The sequence below is a fragment of the Panthera onca genome, chromosome B1 (assembly GCF_046562875.1).
Source record: "Panthera onca isolate mPanOnc1 chromosome B1, mPanOnc1 haplotype 2, whole genome shotgun sequence".
In the NCBI taxonomy this organism is placed as follows: Eukaryota; Metazoa; Chordata; class Mammalia; order Carnivora; family Felidae; genus Panthera; species Panthera onca.
Window position 1 is genome coordinate 100,803,644 of NC_138342.1, and position 19,239 is coordinate 100,822,882.

General features: G+C 35.7%; 1 long non-coding RNA gene across 1 annotated transcript in view; it reads left to right on the top strand.

The window, feature by feature from the left end:
- Positions 1 to 1,167: 1,167 nt before the first annotated feature.
- The window catches only part of LOC132675987 (uncharacterized), a 28,898-nt gene continuing 10,826 nt past the window's right edge, over positions 1,168 to 19,239 (top strand). The window contains exon 1 of the long non-coding RNA XR_013554893.2: positions 1,168 to 1,258. This is a non-coding gene — a long non-coding RNA (uncharacterized LOC132675987). The remainder of the gene's footprint in view (positions 1,259 to 19,239) is intronic.

Here is a 19,239-nt window from a genome sequence, read left to right on the forward strand (position 1 = left end):
GAAGCTTGGATAAGAGTTGTGAGAGGAGAAAAGTCAAAAATGACTCTAAAGTTTTAATTCTGTGCAAGTGTTAGGATAGAGTTGCATTAGCAGAGAAGAGAAAGTATGTGGGTGGAACAAGTTTGTGGAGGAAAGTCAACATTTTAACATTTTGGAACATGTTGCATCTGCAATTTCTATTAGATCTTTTATGCGTGCTAACTCAGTATAGGAATAAAGACACATACATCTTTTACCTAATACCAGTAGAGACACCAACCTGCCACTAGTTTACATTATGAATAACTAAAGAGATGAGGGGAAAAATCCAGAATTGAATGGATGCTATTTATAACATCTATTCTTTAATTTGTGTCCTCCCTTCCATTTTCCAGGAAGTTGACTCCTTTTTAGAATTTGCCTTATTTGTGGACTAAAGAGCTCTTGCTTATTTTTTGAACCTGTTTTACCAAGCCACCCACAAAACAACAAACAACAAAACATGAAAAGCAACAAAACTCCTCCCGTTGGTCTTCTACAGAGTGAATAATCATTCTCCAGGCTTCTGTTTTTAAAATGCACACTCGGGGCTGACACATAACTGTGAATTAATTAATGAGACTACTTCCCTCCAGCAAATGAAGAGGTCATGGAGGCAACAGGGAAAGCACTAGTGACTGTGGAGAGGAAACTATATAGCCTGCAGGCTGTAGATTATCAGGAAGGGTGTGGCACTGCTGCCTGTCATCCCTGGCGTATCTTGGGCTATGTTTCCCAGCTTCCTTTTCACATGACTGAGTTCCAGCCAGTGGACCGTGAGTAGAAGTGGTGTGTGTCTCTTTCCCAGGCCTGGCGCAGAAAACCTTTCCACCTCATGCTATTTATTCCTTCCCCTTGTCTTTGGTCGTAGACCAGCATGGTCATATTAGAAACATGTTGAAAACAATGGAGCCAAAACTAGAAGGAGCCTGGGTCTCTGAATCTCTGCTCAAAGGAGACCATCTGTCAAAAAAGAACTCTCATTTTGGACTTAACACGAGTAGGGAATAGATGTCTACTGTATGTGAGCTATCATACATCTGTAAGCTTATTTGTTATAGTAGCTAACGGTCACGAAGCTAATACAAAGAGAGAAATTGGGGTTCCAAAGCACACTTGTTTACTGCCCACATTTATCTATTTAGCTCTCCAGTTTGAAGCCAGTTATTCCCTTCAAATCTCCTAAAAGCAGTTGAGGAATCAACTGGGCAAGTGGGATCACAAGTGCATACCTTTAAAGGTAAGGTTTAAATTAAACTCATGAAGTATTTCATGTACTATACTACTAACTTCAGCATAAATTCAAAGATGTAAATCTTTGAGGCTTGAGAAATTGGCAGCATTACTGAGATATTCAGTTTTCCCAATTTGATTTGCACTGCCAGCTAAATCTGTTTACTCAGTGCATGGTGGCATTTAGAGATCTGATTCAATGCTATACTTGAAAATTTCTGATCATACTTTTGGATCAGAGCCTTTCTCAAATATTACATCTTTTGTAGGGCAGTATTCATTACAGAAATGTTTTCTTAGAAGTTTTTTTTCCATTTTTAATATATCCATTCTTAGGATTTATAGGCATAGAGAATAAAGGCCATTTTTTAAAATGAAATACACGTGTCTTTCAAAGAAAAATAAATTTGTTTTCAACATGAAGGACATCTTCTGCAATAGCTCTATGTCCAAAATATATTCTTCAAAACAAAGCACACAAATTACAAAAGGGTATAGATTTTCTAATCTTATACTGAGAGGAAAAAGACAAATTAATATTCTTTAAGGAAATAAAAATATTTGAACGTTTTATGTACAAATTCAGATACTTGTAATAAAAATCTTCCAGTATGTAAACTCTGGTTTAGTTTTCTGTGAAAATGGATACTATAATAATACGTGAACACTGTCAAGCTCCTCGTCAAATATCTCCTTTAAGTAGATGACATAAGATCCTAAATATATTTAGTTTACCTTGCAATATTCCTGATGATAGTAATAATATTGATAATAATAATAATAATGTTTTATTGAGCACTTACTATGTGTTAGGAACTACATAAAGTAATTTTCATGAATATTTTTATGTAACTCTCACAATGACCTTATGAAGAGACAAATATTATTTTCTGCTTTCCTAGTGAGGAAATTGAAGCACAGATGAGTTTAATGACTTGTTCAAAGTTATTTCTAGTGTGTGGAGAGCTGGGAATTGAACAGTCTTTGCAGCTTGGCTCTATAGACCATGCTCATTATTCTTGGAATATTGGGCTAACATATTAATATTGGACTAACATATTAAGTCCCTTTTATTATGTGCAAATCAATTCATTATTTTTATTAATGACATTACATATCAGGCATTAAAATAATACCTAATGCAAGAAATTTAAAAAAGAAACTATTAGTACTTATCTTTATATTAGTGCATATGCTTAAAGTTATTCTTATGGTTATATAAGTATTGTTAAACTTATAGTACTTATTATGAGAAATACAGTAGTTATTGTATTTATACATATATTAATACATTAGTGCTATCTACTATACATAAACTAAATCACAGTTTAAATACTGGGAAAATTTTTAACTTATTATTACCTAAAATGTAGCAAAAACTTTAAATATTTAATACAATACACATACATATACTATACCATATGCTAATATACTATACTAAAGAAACTTTCAATCATATAAATAATAATCACTATAAAGTACAATTAAATAAAATATTAAAAACCTCATTGTTTTGTGCTCATCTAAGGAAAATTCAATATTATTTATGTGGAAAGTATGAAATACATTAAATAAAGTGCTGGTGACATCTTTAAAAATAAAAGTAAGATTTGGGGGTATTAAATTGTTTAATGTCCTTGCATATCTTCAAGTTGGCAAATATATTAATATTTATGTTAATATTAAATTCTGCTGAGTGAAAGATACACATTTCATCTTTAGAGCAAAAATGGACCTCTTCAGGGCAAGTTAAAAAAAAAAAAAAACACCATTAGTCCACTGTCTGGCATAGTTTGAATAAATGCTAAAATACATAAATATTAAAGAGTTGTGTTAGGCAGCTTTCTCCAGAAAAACAGAACAAGTAGGATATATATGGATATATACATATAAGAGAAGATTTATTATAGGAATTGGTTCACATGTTTATGGAGGCCAAGAAGTCCCATGAGCTGCAGTCTGCAACATGAAGAGACAGGAAAACTGGTGATATAATTCAGTCCGGTTCCAAAGGCCTGAGAAGTAGGGGAGCTGATGGTGTAAGTCCCAAAGTTGTAAGGTCCCTAAACCTGGAGCTCTGATATCTGAGGGCAGGAGAAGATGGATATCGCAGCTTAAGAAGAGAGAGTGAGAATTTGCCCATCCTTCATCTTTTTGTTCTATTCAGGCCCTCTACTGATTGGAAAATGTCCGCCTGCATTGGCGAGGGCAGGTCTCTTTACTTAATCTAATTCAAATGGTAACCTTTTTCAGAAACACTCTCAGGGACTCACCCAGAAATAGTTCTACCAGCCATGTGGGCATCTCTTAGTCTAGTCAAGTTGACACAAAAACAGACAAACAAACAAACAAAACCCCCAAATATTGACACATAGAATTAACCATTTCCAGAGTGTTTCCAAGTAAAAAGGTCCATTTAGACCTAGTTCATATCAATGAGTAATAAAAGTGATTCATCATCTAACAAATTTATTATCTGTATTAATTTATAAATAGTTTTAATGGTGCTGAATTAGTTCTTATAATAAGTTTTTGCTCCTATGCAACTTTTGGTCTATAATGTTTTGCTTTGTTTTATTTTTTACATTTTTAATCTGATTATCAGCCATTTCTTCATAGTTCAAGAAGTCAATGATAGACTAATTCAATCCATGTCAAGTAATCATGGTTTATAAATTAGTAGTTTTGGAGTTAATGAAATGATATTGGAGTGCTAAACCTAGATAACTAGAAAGACATGTTCAAGAGCTGCATTGACCATTACAGTAGCTATTAGCTCCATGTGGCCATTTAAATTTAAAATGATTACAATGAAATACAATTAAAAGTTCAGTTACTCATTTTCACTAGTGGCAACTGAATTGAACAGCACAGGTACAGAACATTTCAATCATCACAAGACATTCTACCAGACAGTGTTGTTCTAAAGAAATTGAGCATTTTTTTAAATGAATCAATTAGGTTCATAGATAATTTACAAATGTCACTTTTGCTGGCAAATTTCTTATTTTCCATACACTTCTCCAAGCATACCTTTAATAACATGGCTGACCTAAGTTTGAAGTCTTACCTTCCTCTTGCTCAAGCCATAGAGAAGGTACTCAACATGGGAAAAGCATGCCTAAAGGAAGCAAGTAGGAAAGGAAAAAGCAAGAGGCAGGAAAATGCACAAATTGAACAATCAGCTTTTATGAGATCAAGAAGGTTGTCCATAACATACCATAGAGGAATTATTTAGTCTTATAACTTTTGGTGAATAAAAATTTCCTTAAATGAGATATAATAGAACTCTATTATATATAGTACTCTATATAGTAGAGTACTATATGACTCATCAGTTGGGTGATTAGCCTAACATCAAGTAGTACAAATAAAAAAAAAAAAAGAAATTAGAAACAGCTAATTTAAAAGGATATAGGTAAATTCCAAGCTATTCAATAACAGTGTCATCCAAACTGCTGCAGAGAGTAGCATTTTTCTGTGATGCATCCACACATACAAAGTTGGGGTTCCCAGTCCTTCCTTCCTTTCAGCAGTCAGCCCCCTTCAGTGGGCTCTTGGTGTCTAGGTTTCCAAACACAACCACTATGGCTTGTCTAGATACTAATCTCCTACTTTGAACTTTTCCATCTGGGATTTCTTTCTCAGACCTAACCAAAAAAAAAAAAAAAAAAAAAGGAAAAAAAATTCAAGTGGGGTCTCCAAGGCAATAGCATAATATCAGCTATTTAAATGTTCCAGAAAAGTTCCTAGGGGTGCCTGGGTGGCTCAGTCAGTTAAATGTCCAACTCTTGATTTTGGCTCAGGTAATGATCAGGTGAGATTGAGCCCTGTTGGGTTCATGCTGACATCATAGAGCCTGCTTGGGATTCTCTCTCTCCCTCTCTCTGCCCCTCCCCTGCTCACGCTTTCTCTCTTAAAATAAATAAATGAACATCAAAAAAAAAAAAAAAAAAGAAAGAAAAAAATGTTCCAGAAAAGTTCCTATTTCCATTACAAATGCATTCATTTGTAGCCTCTTGCTGACCCAATTATGGTATCTCACTGTAATTAGATCTGTTACAGTTACCATCTTTTCTTTTTCAAACTGCATGCTAACTTGTCTCTTTTTTAAACACAATGTAATAAATATTAGATTTCAAAAATTCACAAAGACAAGCAAAAAGAAAAAGGTGTTTGCACATAAGCGGAGAAATAATTCACCGCGGTATTTAATCTTTGTCTTTTTAAAACAAACTCTAGCTTTGGGAGGAATACTGCAGGAAATAGAAAAGGAAACAATGTCTCACATGATTCCAAAAGTAGTTGAGGCATTATAAATAAAATATTTAGCTGTTTAACCTAAATTTTTTTTTATCACCAAGCAATCCTGAGTTTTATGACTTACTATGATTGTTCATAGTAAGTCATCAATTTATGTAAGATACATCGATTTCATCTAGAGTAGAATTAACAGAATATTTATAGGAGTATTTCAGGAAGTCTTAAATCATTTTGGTGGCTTTTTTTTGACCTGAGAAGAAAATAAATACTAAAAATTGTAACATCTAATGGTACCTTCTTAGGCTACTGTGTGTAATCACCTGCTGGTTGTCCATTTGACATAAGACATGCACGTGCCATACTGGGCATATTCTAAAGAGCTTTGAGCCTCCTGGAGTTACAATTTCTAGCACATTTTTCTTTACTAGGAGGAGAACCACAGTATTTTCTGGAGGTAAGATTTACTGTGATATTAAGCTTGGGAGTATAATAACATTTCCAGAAAGTCAAGAAGTTACAGACTTGACTCCGAGCTAGAACATATTCAATATTTTTATTGAAATGGAGAAATGGATGAGATAATAAAATGACTGCTGATTGTCTACAGTATATTTATATGAAGAATTTAGGAACTTCCTTGGGGACATCAAATTAAAGGAAAGAGGAATTTAGATATGACAAATTTATCTCTGAAACAAAACCTTCATTATTGGAGTTGAGTTTCAATTTTGAGTACTGTCATGCTGGTCTGGCTCCAATTTGATTCCTGTAGGAAATAAGAGATCTGTTCTCTTCACCTCCAGTTTGCTCTTTTTTTTTTTTTTTTTTTTAAGTAATGAAAGTTTTATAAGGTAATTTGGTGCTAGATTAAGGTACTTTGTTGCTCTTTCAATTGAGGCCCATAGGGTCAGTGTTGTACATGGTCATAGGAGCAGACAGATTGACATTTACATGTAAATAATCATCCAATTCTTTGTTTTTTTAATGCTAAGTGATTCCCCTTCAATAAAATCAGACAGCATTCAAAGCCCTTACCCTGAAGATTAGGGATACAATGGGAAGCACAACGGACACAGTCTCTTCCATGAGAACAGTAACAGTTTCATGAAGGAGGCAGATCTCAAAAATAAGCACAACACTAATCATATAATTACAAGAGTGTGAGAACTTACAAAAGGAGGATCTAATCTATTGGGAGTCAGGCAGGGAAAGCCTCTTCCAGTAAGATTTAAGTTGACGTCTGCAGGACGGGTCAAGTTAATCAGGTAAATGGAGGGTAGAGAAAGCATTGCAAGCACAAAAAAGACCATGTGCAAAGACCATGGGGGCAAGGATGAATCTACTGTGTTTGAGGAACAGAAAAGCTAGTGTGGCTGTTGCAAATAGGTTGAAGAAAACAAAGGACGATGAAGCTATAGAAGTAGGCAAGGACCAAATCATAGAGGGCTTTGTCAACCGTGATAAGGGTTTTAATTTCATCATAAGAGTAATGGGAAGTCATAAAAGGGTTTTAAGGAGGGAGTGACATGACTAGAATTTCCTTATTGTTGGTGAATGGATTACAAAGTGGCCAGAATGGATGTGGGGAGCCTATTGCAATAACCAAAACCAAGAGACATTTGCAACTTTAGACTAGCAGGGTAGTTCTCAAAGTGTTGTCTGCAGACCCCTAGGGCACCCAGAGATCCTTTCACAGGGCCTACAAGGTTAAAAATTATTTTAATAATAACACTAAGGTATTATTTATTTGCCCTTTAAATTGTTTTGACATTTGCACTGATGGTACAAAGCAATAATGGGTAAACTGAAAATCTAGCTCCAGTAAAGGCTTAGAGTCACCAAATTTTTCATCTCAACATAGTTTCAATGAAAAACTGCACGTTTCATTTAAAAATTTCCTTGAAGAAGTAGAAATGTTTACAAATTTTATTAAATCTCAATCTTTGATGAAGTAGAAATATTGACTAATTTTATTAAATCTCCACACAACTTTTTATAATTTTTTTAATGTTTATTTATTTTTGAGAGAGACAGAGCATGAGCAGGAAAAGGGCAGAAAGAGAGGGAGACACAGAATCCAAAACAGGCTCCAGGCTCTGAGCTGTCAGCACAGAGCCCCACCTGGGGCTCAAACTCAGGAACCATGAGATCATGACATGAGCTGCAGTTAGACGCTTAACCGACTGAGCCACCCAGGCATTCCTCAACATGACCTTTTAATACTGTGTGATAAAATGGTAAACAATATTGCTGAAGTGGCTCAAAGTTATTGCCAGCTTTCCATAGTAAAAGTTGTTATTTCTCTTTGTAATAGCAGAGATCAGGTGCTCAATGTAGCAGAGGGCTAAAGAGAGACAACATATGAGAGTAGACACTCTAAAAGAGAAGACAAGAGATAAATATAGGAGCATATAAGAGATAAATATAAGACCATAGGTAAATATATCCATGTGCATTTTTGTGTCATTCTGCAAAGCTATTCAATCTCCCAGTTCTGCCTGTTTTGTAACCATAAATAGGTTCTCAGAATGAACCTGGAAAGCCATTGGTTGGTGGGTACTAAATTATGGCTACAGTGGGTTCAAGGTGAATCAGGAGAATGGATTGTGTGCATCTCTTCCCAACTCCGCATTTGGTGATGTAGCTTGAAATCAAACATGACAGTCATATTTATATCACATTAATTAGTGAACACTACAAATTGGACCTCCTTTTTTTGTTTGTTTGTTTTTTAAACCTGGAGAGCCAATTGTTAAACATATAGCAACACACCTCTGGTCTTAGCCAGGTCTCTAAATTCCTTCTCCCTTTCACGTTCCCCCAAGGCAAATCTTTGGTTATCTCCATTTACTTAATAATCTTTGTTTTTTTAAAAAAAAATTTGAGACAATAGTTGACATTGTTAAAATGTAACTATCTGGCATATAATACATACTCAATAAATATTTGTTGAATGTTGAATGTTAATTGAATACAATGTGGGTCCAAAAAAGGCTAAGAATACATATCTTAATTGCTATTGATATAATTTATGATCTGTTCTCCCATAGCACATATTTTGAATATAGCACTTACATCATATTAGAGTTATTTGTTTACATATAAATGCCAAAAATCTAGCCATTGAGACAAGGAATAGAATTCCTGAGCTCCCTTAATTCCAATTTACTTTCAAGAAAATGTATTCAGAGAAGGAACTAAAATCTTACTTAATTTCTTTTCTCAGTGATAATATATTACCTTAAATAATTCTAAGGTTGACATACATTAAGGGAAAAAATAGGGACTTGAGCATTTTCAGAGAGCCTCTATTCAATCATGCTTTATGATACTCTGTAAAGCCATCCTTCTCTAGTCAATAGAAACAAACAAAAAATGAACTCACTAATAATCAATTCTCAGTCATTCAAGGATTAATGATACAGTTTGTAGAGTCATTTGTTATCTCCATCTTTGCTTTTCTTTATTCTTTTTTTGGCTTCCTGCCACTGTATCTTTGCATTATTCATGAGAAACCACACTAGTGCCTGGCTGGGGAAATAAAGGGCTCTGAAATGCAAATCTTTCTTTTACTGTTTTTTAGCAGTTCTCCAAAAAGTGTTGTTGCAGGAGGAGCAGGTCAGGACAATTAACTTAAATGAGGTTTGTTAATATTTATAGGTTTCAAATATCCATTTAACATACTGGTAGATCTACTTAACTTTATACTAAAGTGGGGCTAGAAACACTGCCTAAAGTTGTTTAAAATCTCTAAGAATCTTATATTTTGTCCATTCCTACAAAGAATGAAAAAAAATTAAAAATTAGATAATAATCCCTGCTCCTCCAAAAAAGCCGTCAAGTTCCACAATTTAAAAATGTATCTCTACAGCAGGTACTTTGTCATGATGAGTGCATTTGAGTATGTTCCTTGGAAGATAAACACTGGAAGATAAACAAAATGTCGGGCTTCAGTTATAGCAGAGCCTTCCAAAAGAAATAAAGTGACTAGTTAATCCTTAGAGTACTGGAATTTGTTGGATGGTTAGCCAAACGAATATTTAGGAGATTGCCTATGTGTTTCTGTATACATGTGCTCAAATCTTCACTCTCTGGTTTGAGGAAAGAGCAGAATGAAGAAAAATACAGAATACAAAGTACTGACCTCAATACAGAAGGAGTTAAGGGTTGTAAAAAATACGTGCGTGTGTGTGTGTGTGTGTGTGTGTGTGTGTGTGTGTGGTGGCAGGTGTGTTCAACATCACTGTCCCCGTTGACACTTGGGGCTAAGCAGCCAGAATCTCTAAGAGATTTTTCCTGATTCTCTCCGTGATGAAAACTTCTGGCCTAAGTGATGTTTCAGGCAGTCTTACTCCAAAGAATTTTTTTTAATTGATGGTGATGCCATCTGTCTAGTTTGAAGATTAAACTAGGCTTCCCTACAACTCACTTGGTCTTTTTGCCTTGCTGCTGTGTGTGAGTGTGTATGAGTGTGTGTGTGTGTGTGTGTGTGTGTGTGTGTGTGTTTTCAGCAGTTTCTCAGGATATTGGAAAACACCCAGGCACATACACATAAATGTCCATTACATTTACCGTGTAGCATCTCAGAGCGCAAAACCATATTGTTCTGGGCACAGAAGAGAAATCTAACCCCCTATACCCCGTCACAAACCAGGTCTTGATAATCAGACTTTAAGTGAATCAACATCAACTGTATCTCTCAATTGCTTGTGTCTGTAGCAGCCACATTGCTGGTTGCATTGAAACCAGGCAAAGAGCCCCTGTGTTTGCATTGGTTGGCAGTGTGTAGAAAAATAGGAGTTGAAAGAACAAACCTAGACACTGTAGGTGCAGTTATCAAGAGACTTATAAATGCTGTGTGGTTCCCAGAAAAACCGTTTCCTGCCCTAGCCAGGTCAACCACTGGAGTGATGTCTGATTTCTCTTCCTGTGTCAATAAATGGTGAAGGTCAGCCCCCTACTGTGGAGTAGGGGTCAGGAGAAGAGAAGAAAATGAATCTTTTATACTGATAATAGTTGTGGGAATTTTAACTTCATTTTTAAATCTATGCTTTTTCAAATAGTTAATTCAAGGCACATGTTAGTGACAAATTTCAGGAAAGTACAATTTTTAATTCTTTTGGGTCCTTAGAAATTGTTATCCTTTGTTCCTGAAATTTCCCTTGAGGCCTTAGCATATTTCTGTTCTTTTTGTGTGCTCTTTAGTTTCTTAACGCTAGTTCTAGAGTTTGATTTTGTGATTCAAACAGATTCACACTAAATCAATAGAGATATGCATTTTGAAAACTTTCCTGTGAGCTGCTATTTTACCATGTTATTTTTCCTGCATCAACCAACATCCTCTAATAGAGAATTATTTCCCTTAATTTCACGACACAAAGTGTCTCAGAACATTTTTCAGAAAAATGCATGTATTACAGATTAAAAACTGACATGAGGCTGAAACATCCTTTGTGAAAATCAAAAGGAGGGACACATAAGTACAGTTTTTAGACCAAAGACCCTGAATTCAGAATCCAGAATCATGTAAATGGATGGCTTGGCTGGAATTATATGATCATACGTAGGTAAAAAGGACAACAAAAAAATTATGAATTGCAGTAATTTTGTTTACCTCCCAATAGTGCCATGATAAGACTAAACCACACCCTTAAATGCAACAAATCAGAAATAGTTCCTGCTCAATCAACAAATACGTTTCATTATCTATTATGTTAATTAAAGTGATAAAATACTTTTATTCTTATTTATTAGGATGAAGGATTTAAGCTTCATCTTCAAAATGGTAATTTTGTAATTACATAGATTTTATTAAAGATATTTAATAATCATACTAATTACTTATAAATGTTAATGACAGAATATGATTCCTAAATATTTAGTTTGAATACTACTTCATATCAATACATACAAATCAGCAATTGCATGACCACTCCTACTAAAGCTTTCTGGATAAGAAAACAATTTGCCATGTAGAATTGCATGAAAATTTTTTTTAATGTTTGTTCATTTTTATCAGAGAGAGAGAGAGAGAGAGAGACAGAGACAGAGCATGAGTGGAGGAGGGGCAGAGAGAGAGGGAGACAGAATTCCAAGCAGGCTCCAGGCTCTGAGCTGTCAGCACAGAGCTGGACAATGGGCTTGAATTCAAGAACCGAGAGATCATGACCTGAGTAGGATGCTTAACCAATTGAGCCACTCAGGTGCCCCATAGAATTGCATTTTAATAACTATTATCATAACTGGGTGTGTAGTTAATACTAAGAAGACTTGATGTGTTTTATCTGTCTTTCCCAGAGAGCACCTTTAAGTAAGGACCACCTCTTGTGCCTCATTCCAGCTGACCCATAGGTCACGCAACCCACGTTCCAGCTCCACAGCCGGTAATCCCAGGACTTGGCACGTGTTCCCATCCCCTTCCAGTTGCATTTGTTTGTTGCCCCTTGGATCAGACTTTCATGGTCAGCCTTGCTCCAGGCTGTGGTTCTGCTAGGCATACTTGGTTTTCTCAGCTATGACTCCTTGCGCTTCTTAAGAATGGTTTGCACTCTCCATTTTCTTTCTGGATGTTGGCTCCTTCTTGTTGAATTCCTAACCTAGTTTTAACATGTCAGGCTCTAGTTCCTAGGCTTTGTAGTGTCTGGCCAGTGCTCCAGTTGAGCCCATTCAAGTTACAATACAGTTACATTATAACTTATTTAGATTGATAGTGGTTGTGGTATATACATTTTTATACATAAATGAGAAACCACTTTTCTGACATATTTGTTCCAAACCTATATTAATTTCTTCTGCTAAAATGCTCCATTTCCTTATCGGAAAATGCCAATAAAAGTTCCTTGAAGTATGAACTTAGTTTTTTTCTGTATTTGACCTATCCAAAAAATTTGACATTTGTAACTATTTGTGATTAAATGATGAATGATAATGTATGTAAAAGCATTTAAAATAGTATTAAGTGTTCCAAAGGGGCATGTGGGTGTATTATCATTATGCATACCTAATAGTCTCAACATAAACCAGTGTTTTGGCTTATTACTAAATCTATAGTTGAGTCAGATTTCTATAGGAAGTAGCTTCTCCAGTATATGGAAATTTGTATGTTACTATCTCATTTAGGAAATTATTTTATGAATGCTCTACAAAAAATTGTATCAAAATGAATTATAAGAATAAATGTCACTCTCAAATATGCCTACCATTTTCAGTTTTACCAGTGTGTTGAAAATACCTGATTAAATACTGAAAATCTGGGTGAGGATATTTGTACTTTTAGAATCACTTTCCCCATACTTCATATGAAAACAATTTCTTTTCAAATAATACTGTTTCTTGGTGAGAACACAAGGTTAGCCAACTAATGCAGTCACATGACAATTATCTTGAAGAATAACATGGAATTTACTTAGCAGAGGAACCTGAATTTTTCTACATTTTAAAAGATAAGAAAGTTAGGTAAATGCCGGTTAGTGTGTGATTCATATTATTCCATGGGGAGAAAAGTGAATGCTCTTCAAAATATGGGTGAACTGATCTCACCAAACATTTTGAAAATTATATAACTTTCTGCCTTCTTAGGATATAAGGATCATGTCCCTGTCCAGAAATTTAATTTATAACCCATGCGGGAATGTATTCATTACATTTAGTCTTTGTTTTAAATAGTATACTCTAAAATGAAAATACTTCCCACTGGAAAAAAAATGTTCATAACTATGTATTTTCTAAACATAAGTGGACAAATATGCTGAAATCAAAGTCACATCACAAAAACGAACCCAAAATAATTTGCTGGAGGAAAGTTGATGTATACTCAGAACCCATGGAACTCCAGCTCTTGCTAAAGACTTTGTAAATAAATCTTGTACAGCATAGTGGACTGGGGGTTAGAGGCTATTTAGTATAAATAAGCAAAAACAGAGCTCGTATTTGACATACCCTATTACAGAAGACTTTCCCCTAAGGTTTTCAAGTATTGGAATTTATAATAGGAAGCCAGATATATCTTTGGAAGTTTAATGGATCTCATCAATTATATGGCATTTTAAAACACGTATATTCGGACGATGAGCTATGGACTATTTGAAAAAATCCTTATAATGATTGTTCTGGGGATATGCCTGAAATTTTAATTTCCAAACTTGGGATGTCATTGAGCTTTATTATAGGAAAAGATAACTCTGGAATCCGTGCCAAGCAGAACATAAGGTTTTTCATTTATAACTCTCAGTTTCTTATAACAACCAATAAGGTAGGCATTGTACCCACAATTTGTAGATGAAGACTCTGTGATTCATGCTGTAAGAACTAGCTTCATGGGCAGTTCTCAAACTCACTCACTCATTCATTCATTCATTCTTTCATTCATTTATCTTAAGCAAATAAAGTAATGCTCCATTCATTGAGAAAGATATATTTATCTACTACAGATTAAAAAGGAAACGGCACAATTCCCATGCCTGCAGGAACTCCAGGGATGAGTCAGTATGTGATGGGTCATTGATCCAAGAAGTTCTTTTCAAGAATGGGATGATGTGGCAGGAGTTTAGAATCTAGAAACGAGGGTTAAAGAAAGACTAGAACATAGACTTTTGCCTTTGGGATACTGTATACATACTTATAGATACAGGTTTCACATCTTCATTTTGAATCTCAAGGTGCTGAGGGACCATTTTCCTTCCATATTCTTTATTCTTGATCCTTCTCCCTTTCCTGGTCCTAACTCCACACTTAGGAACCAGCCTATTCTTCAGCTTTCATATACATACAGGTCCAGAAGACTTGAAATAGTTCTAGGAGCCAGAGGAAATACTATAAACTTCTCATTCCCCAGTGTTTTGACCCTCAGATTCTTGTGGAAGAGAACCCAGGAGGCTCCTTAAATTCAATTCAGTTCAAATCAATTCAAAAGTATTATCTTTCTCTAAAGACCATTGTTATGCCTCTCTCTGTTCCTTTCTCCCTTCTTCCAGGTTAACTTAAGAAACATGATCACTTCCACCTTTGGAATCTGTCTCGGTATCCCCACCCCCATTTGAGGCAAAGATGAGATGAATGGTGCTTAGATTAAATTTCTTATTTCAGTTTGTTTAATGTCTTGACTTACTTGAAGCACTGACTCTCTTCTTTTGACTCCCTAGCCTAAGCAATCTGTCAGCAGCCTATCACCCAACAGAAAAAAGGTGACAGAGCTGGGTTTGGCAACGTGCAGTATATACACAATAGTGGTTTTTATCACCTTTGACATAGCCTAATATGAGTCATATCCGGGTCCATCTGGTTCAGTATTTTATTAGTATTTTATTACTAACAGAATATCTAAAGAATATGGCATCCAGTTTAAAATTTAGGTTCATCCAACTTCTTTTGGTGACATACAATCATAACAGTTTAGAGCTAGAATAGACTTTTGTTTCTCCATTTAGTCCAATGTCCTCAGTTAACTTAGAAAAAAACAAGAATGATCTTTTGTCACATGCCAAGTAAAATATTATATAAGCTTTTTATATACATATTCTCTATACATATATTTTATACTCTTTCAAATTCTGATAATAACCATCAGTGGAGAAATCATTATTTTCAGTTTATAGTTGAAGGCCCTGACATTCAGAGGATTTAAGAAGATTTTAAGATTTCTAAGAGAAGCTGAAACAGACATCTAAAAAAAATACTCTGTACCATAGAAAACAATGTTCAGGGTACAAAAGTAGATGTGAAGAAATCAGTTGTGACTTATTGCATTAGTCTCAGTAAGTCATGATGTCAGCCCAGACTACAGACTGTCGGGATGCAGAGAAGGAGAGAATAGAATCAAGGGAAATTCAGAGTACAGAACCAATGGGATTTAGTGATAAATTTGCTGTAGGAGGTGAGAGGAAAAAGAAGAAAGAGCCAAGTTTAACAACCAGTTATTGGCTTGCAGAACTGGCTGAATGGTGGGGCCTCTTGCAAAGATGCAAAGCCCTGACAATAAGATTTAGAAAGTGGGGGTGAGGCAGAAAGCGGAGCAAGGGTGTGGGGAGCAAAGAGATCATGCAGTGCTGACATGATACAGGCAACTTCTTCAAGCAGTTTTTAAGGTTGGAGGTTTGAGGATACATTTTCTACCAAATGCCTTCTCACCCTTTCCCTTCCCCTTATCCATGTGGCAATCCAAATGGCATTTGGGCTTTGAGTTTGAAAATATAGATGTTAACGGCATTTTCTGGGCAACTCCAGAGGTTGGCATTTATCAATGCACTTGATGAAAGACCTTGTGGTCTCCTTGGATGTAGCTAGATATTACATAACTTGAGAGAGAGGAATATTGTTGTAGAAGAATTACTAATGTAATAGGGATCTCATCTCAACCTAAACCGGGATTTGAAATTTTGATGTGTGTTTGATGAAAATATTCAGCTAAAAGCTCAAAGAGGCTATTTCGGTGAAGTAGTTTACATAGTAGGAAAATGTCTCCAAAGAGGAAGATGTCTGGAGACAGATATGGAAAGGCACATGAGTGAGCAGGAGGCTGTCTCTTTTATTAATGAGTCCCATGGAATTATCCTGAACCCAGATGCAGAAGGGGCTGCAGGAAGAATGTTAGGGATCTGTTTTCACTGGCACAGAGGCACCTATCATGTGGCTTAGAAACCAGGGTGATGAAGCAGAAACATGTTAGGGAAGAGCATCATTTTTCTCTCAATACTGTAAACATTTTGCTCCACTATCTTTCTATTTTGCATGGCTTCTGAGAAGACAGATGTCATTCTTATCTTTGTTCTCCTGCAAGTAAGGTATTTTTTTTTCAGAATTTTTTTCCTTATCTTTAATTTTCTGTAACTTCAAAATGATACTGATAAGGTATAGATTTTTTTTTTTTTTTTTTTTTCATTTATCCTGCCTGGCATTCCCTAAGCTTCCTGGACCTGTGATCTGGCATCTGACATTAATTTGGGGGAAATTCTCAGTCTTTATTGTTTCAAATATATCTGTTTCTCTCTTTCTTTCTTCTCCTTCTGGTATTTCCATTATATTTCCACCATGCACCTTTTGTGATTGTCCCACAGTCCTTAGATATTCTGTTTTTTTCAGTCTTTGTTCTCTTCACTTTTTGGTTTTTGAAGATTCAGTTGTCATATCCTCAAACTCAGAGATCCTTTCCTTAGCTCTGTGCAGTCTATTAATAAACCCATCAAAGGCATTCTTCATTTCTGTTACAGTGCTTTTTATCTCAAGCAGTTTTGGTTCTTTCTTAGGATTTCCATTTCTATGCTTACATCGCCCATCTGTTCTTGTATGATTTCTGCTTTATCCATCAGGTCCCTTAGCATATTAATAGTTGTTTTAAATTCCCTGTCTGATAATTCCAATATTCCTACCCTGTCTGGTTCTGATGCTTGCTCTGTCTCTTCAAATTGTGTTTTTTATCTTTTGGTATGCCTTGCCAGTTTTTCTTGATAGTTGTACATGATATATCTAGTAAAAGCAATTGTTGTAAATAGGCTTTAGTAATGTGGTGGTGAGATGGGTGGGGGGGGGGGGGTGGGGAGGAAACGAGAAGCATTTTCTAGTCCTGAGATTAGGTCTCAGTCTTTTATGAGCCTGTGCTTTTGCGCTGTGAAGAAACATCATTTCACCATGTCTAGGCATACATAACACAGCCTGGCTCTGAGATGGCAAAGGCTACTTGGGTTTGAGGGTTTGCACTTTGGGAGAAGCAGAAAAGGGGTCTGCACTCTGAGAAGAGAGCCAGTGTTGAGTACCACTCTCACATGGTTCTGCTAACCAAGACCTTAACAAGGGATGACAAGCAGAGAAATCTGGGAGTTCTTTCAAACCCCATGCTCTGCATTTGGGGACTACAGAAATAAATGGATGAAACCATGCAATTACACATGGAGGACCATGAATTTTCAGCCATTGCTGTTACTGTGGCTTTGTAAGCACAGAGTGGCGAAGCCTGGAGGAAATGTGGATTGCACCAGAATAGTAGTTCTTAAGATGAAATGTGCTTCAGAATCACTGGTGGAACTTTTAAAGAGGATCCATGCCATGTCCCATTTTCAGGGTTTCTGATTTAGAAAGCCTAGGGTGGCATCTTGGCAACTGTGTAATGAAAAAGCTCAAGTAATTTTGATGCTTATGCCTGGTCAAGAACCCAGGGGGAGGGCGGGTGGGGAATCAAATTTTTGGGGGTATTTCACTTTTAGAATTCATTCTTTCATAACTTCATCTCTTTATGCTCAGCTTTCCCCATTGCCACTAAAAAAGTTTCCTTTCTCTGATATTGGTTTTCTTAATTCTTCACCGAAGGCTTTTCTGAAGGAGAATTACTAAAAGATTCAGCCAGCCTTAGACTCTTAGATTCTTTATACTTGGACTCAGATGAAAGGAAAAATTGAGAATGTAAACATCCTATTTTCTTCCTTAGAAGAAAATGGCTCATAATTTTATTTTGTTTGATCAGCTCCATGTTAAACAACTGTGTGAATATTTTTCTTGAAACATCCTCTCTCTTCCACTCCTATCTCCACAGCTCACTCTACTGTTAGTTTTGCTTAAAAGTTATTAATGGAATTTAGACATCAAAGCACTTTCAGCTTCATTTCTCCACTCTGGCTCCACAGGCTACAACCACCACCCTCAAGAGTTGTAAGCTACAGAAATCATCCCACATCTTACTTTTGTTCATTTATATCTGGGTGAGCTAGAGGAGATTGTCTTTCTTTTGTAGAATCTATAGTATTGAAAATGAACTAGATCAGTGACCTAATTCCTGGTTAATGAGTCCTTTATTCCCTAATGTTCCCATTAATTTTCAATCCAATGGAATTCTTGTCTTCTTGAAATACAGCTAAAATATAATAACTGTGTAGTAATTATTTTCTTCAGTGAAAAAATTCCAAATGTCCATTCTATTAACTGAGCAAATGGAGGTCATAGTTACATCAGCCGTTAAATGTCTTTACAGGAATTAAAGAAAACTGATAATGCTCCAGTTTGAAAGAGCCACAATTAAGCAGTATTTTTGTATTACTTCTCAGAGGAAGGAGCCTGAAGATTCTAAAGGGAGGGATGATGCATTAAGTGCTGGGAAAAAAAAAGAGAAAGAGAGAGAGAGTCTTCAGTCTTGGGAATGTAACAACTTAGTGGGGGGCTGAGTGCCCTGAGGCGGACTGACCCAATCAGCTGCTGGGAAAAGTAATACAGCTGTTCTGCTGGAGGGAGACACATTCTAAACCAGTATGGTCCACTATCGGGGAGCTTTTGGTATCATGAGAAAAGGAAGTGCTGTTCCTTTCAACTGAGAAACTGTAGAATGTCTCACTCATCCTTTTTTTTTTTTTTTAATGCTGACTCCTCTTTTTGTTTTTATTAGCTTTGTGATAAAATTTCCATTTGAAAATTGATGATACAAATCAGAAGTGCTTCAAATCATCTATTTAATATTTATAGATGAAATTTATCTCTTTCCTTAAAAAATGTTTAAAGAAAACATATCTGAGTTAGAACTTAGTGTTTACTGCACATAAGATGAAATGGAAACTAACCTCTTTGTTGCATGTGGGTTTTTTTGTTTTTGTTTTTTTATTCCTTGGCTTATTCAGTTAATTTGGATTTACTATTTGTAAGGTGAAAAGAAACACTTTTCCCCACAACTCTGTGGTCTATTGGGAGACTTTACACAGTAGGAAAAAAAATGTGAGCAACTACGTATCATTATTATAGAACGGATTTTCA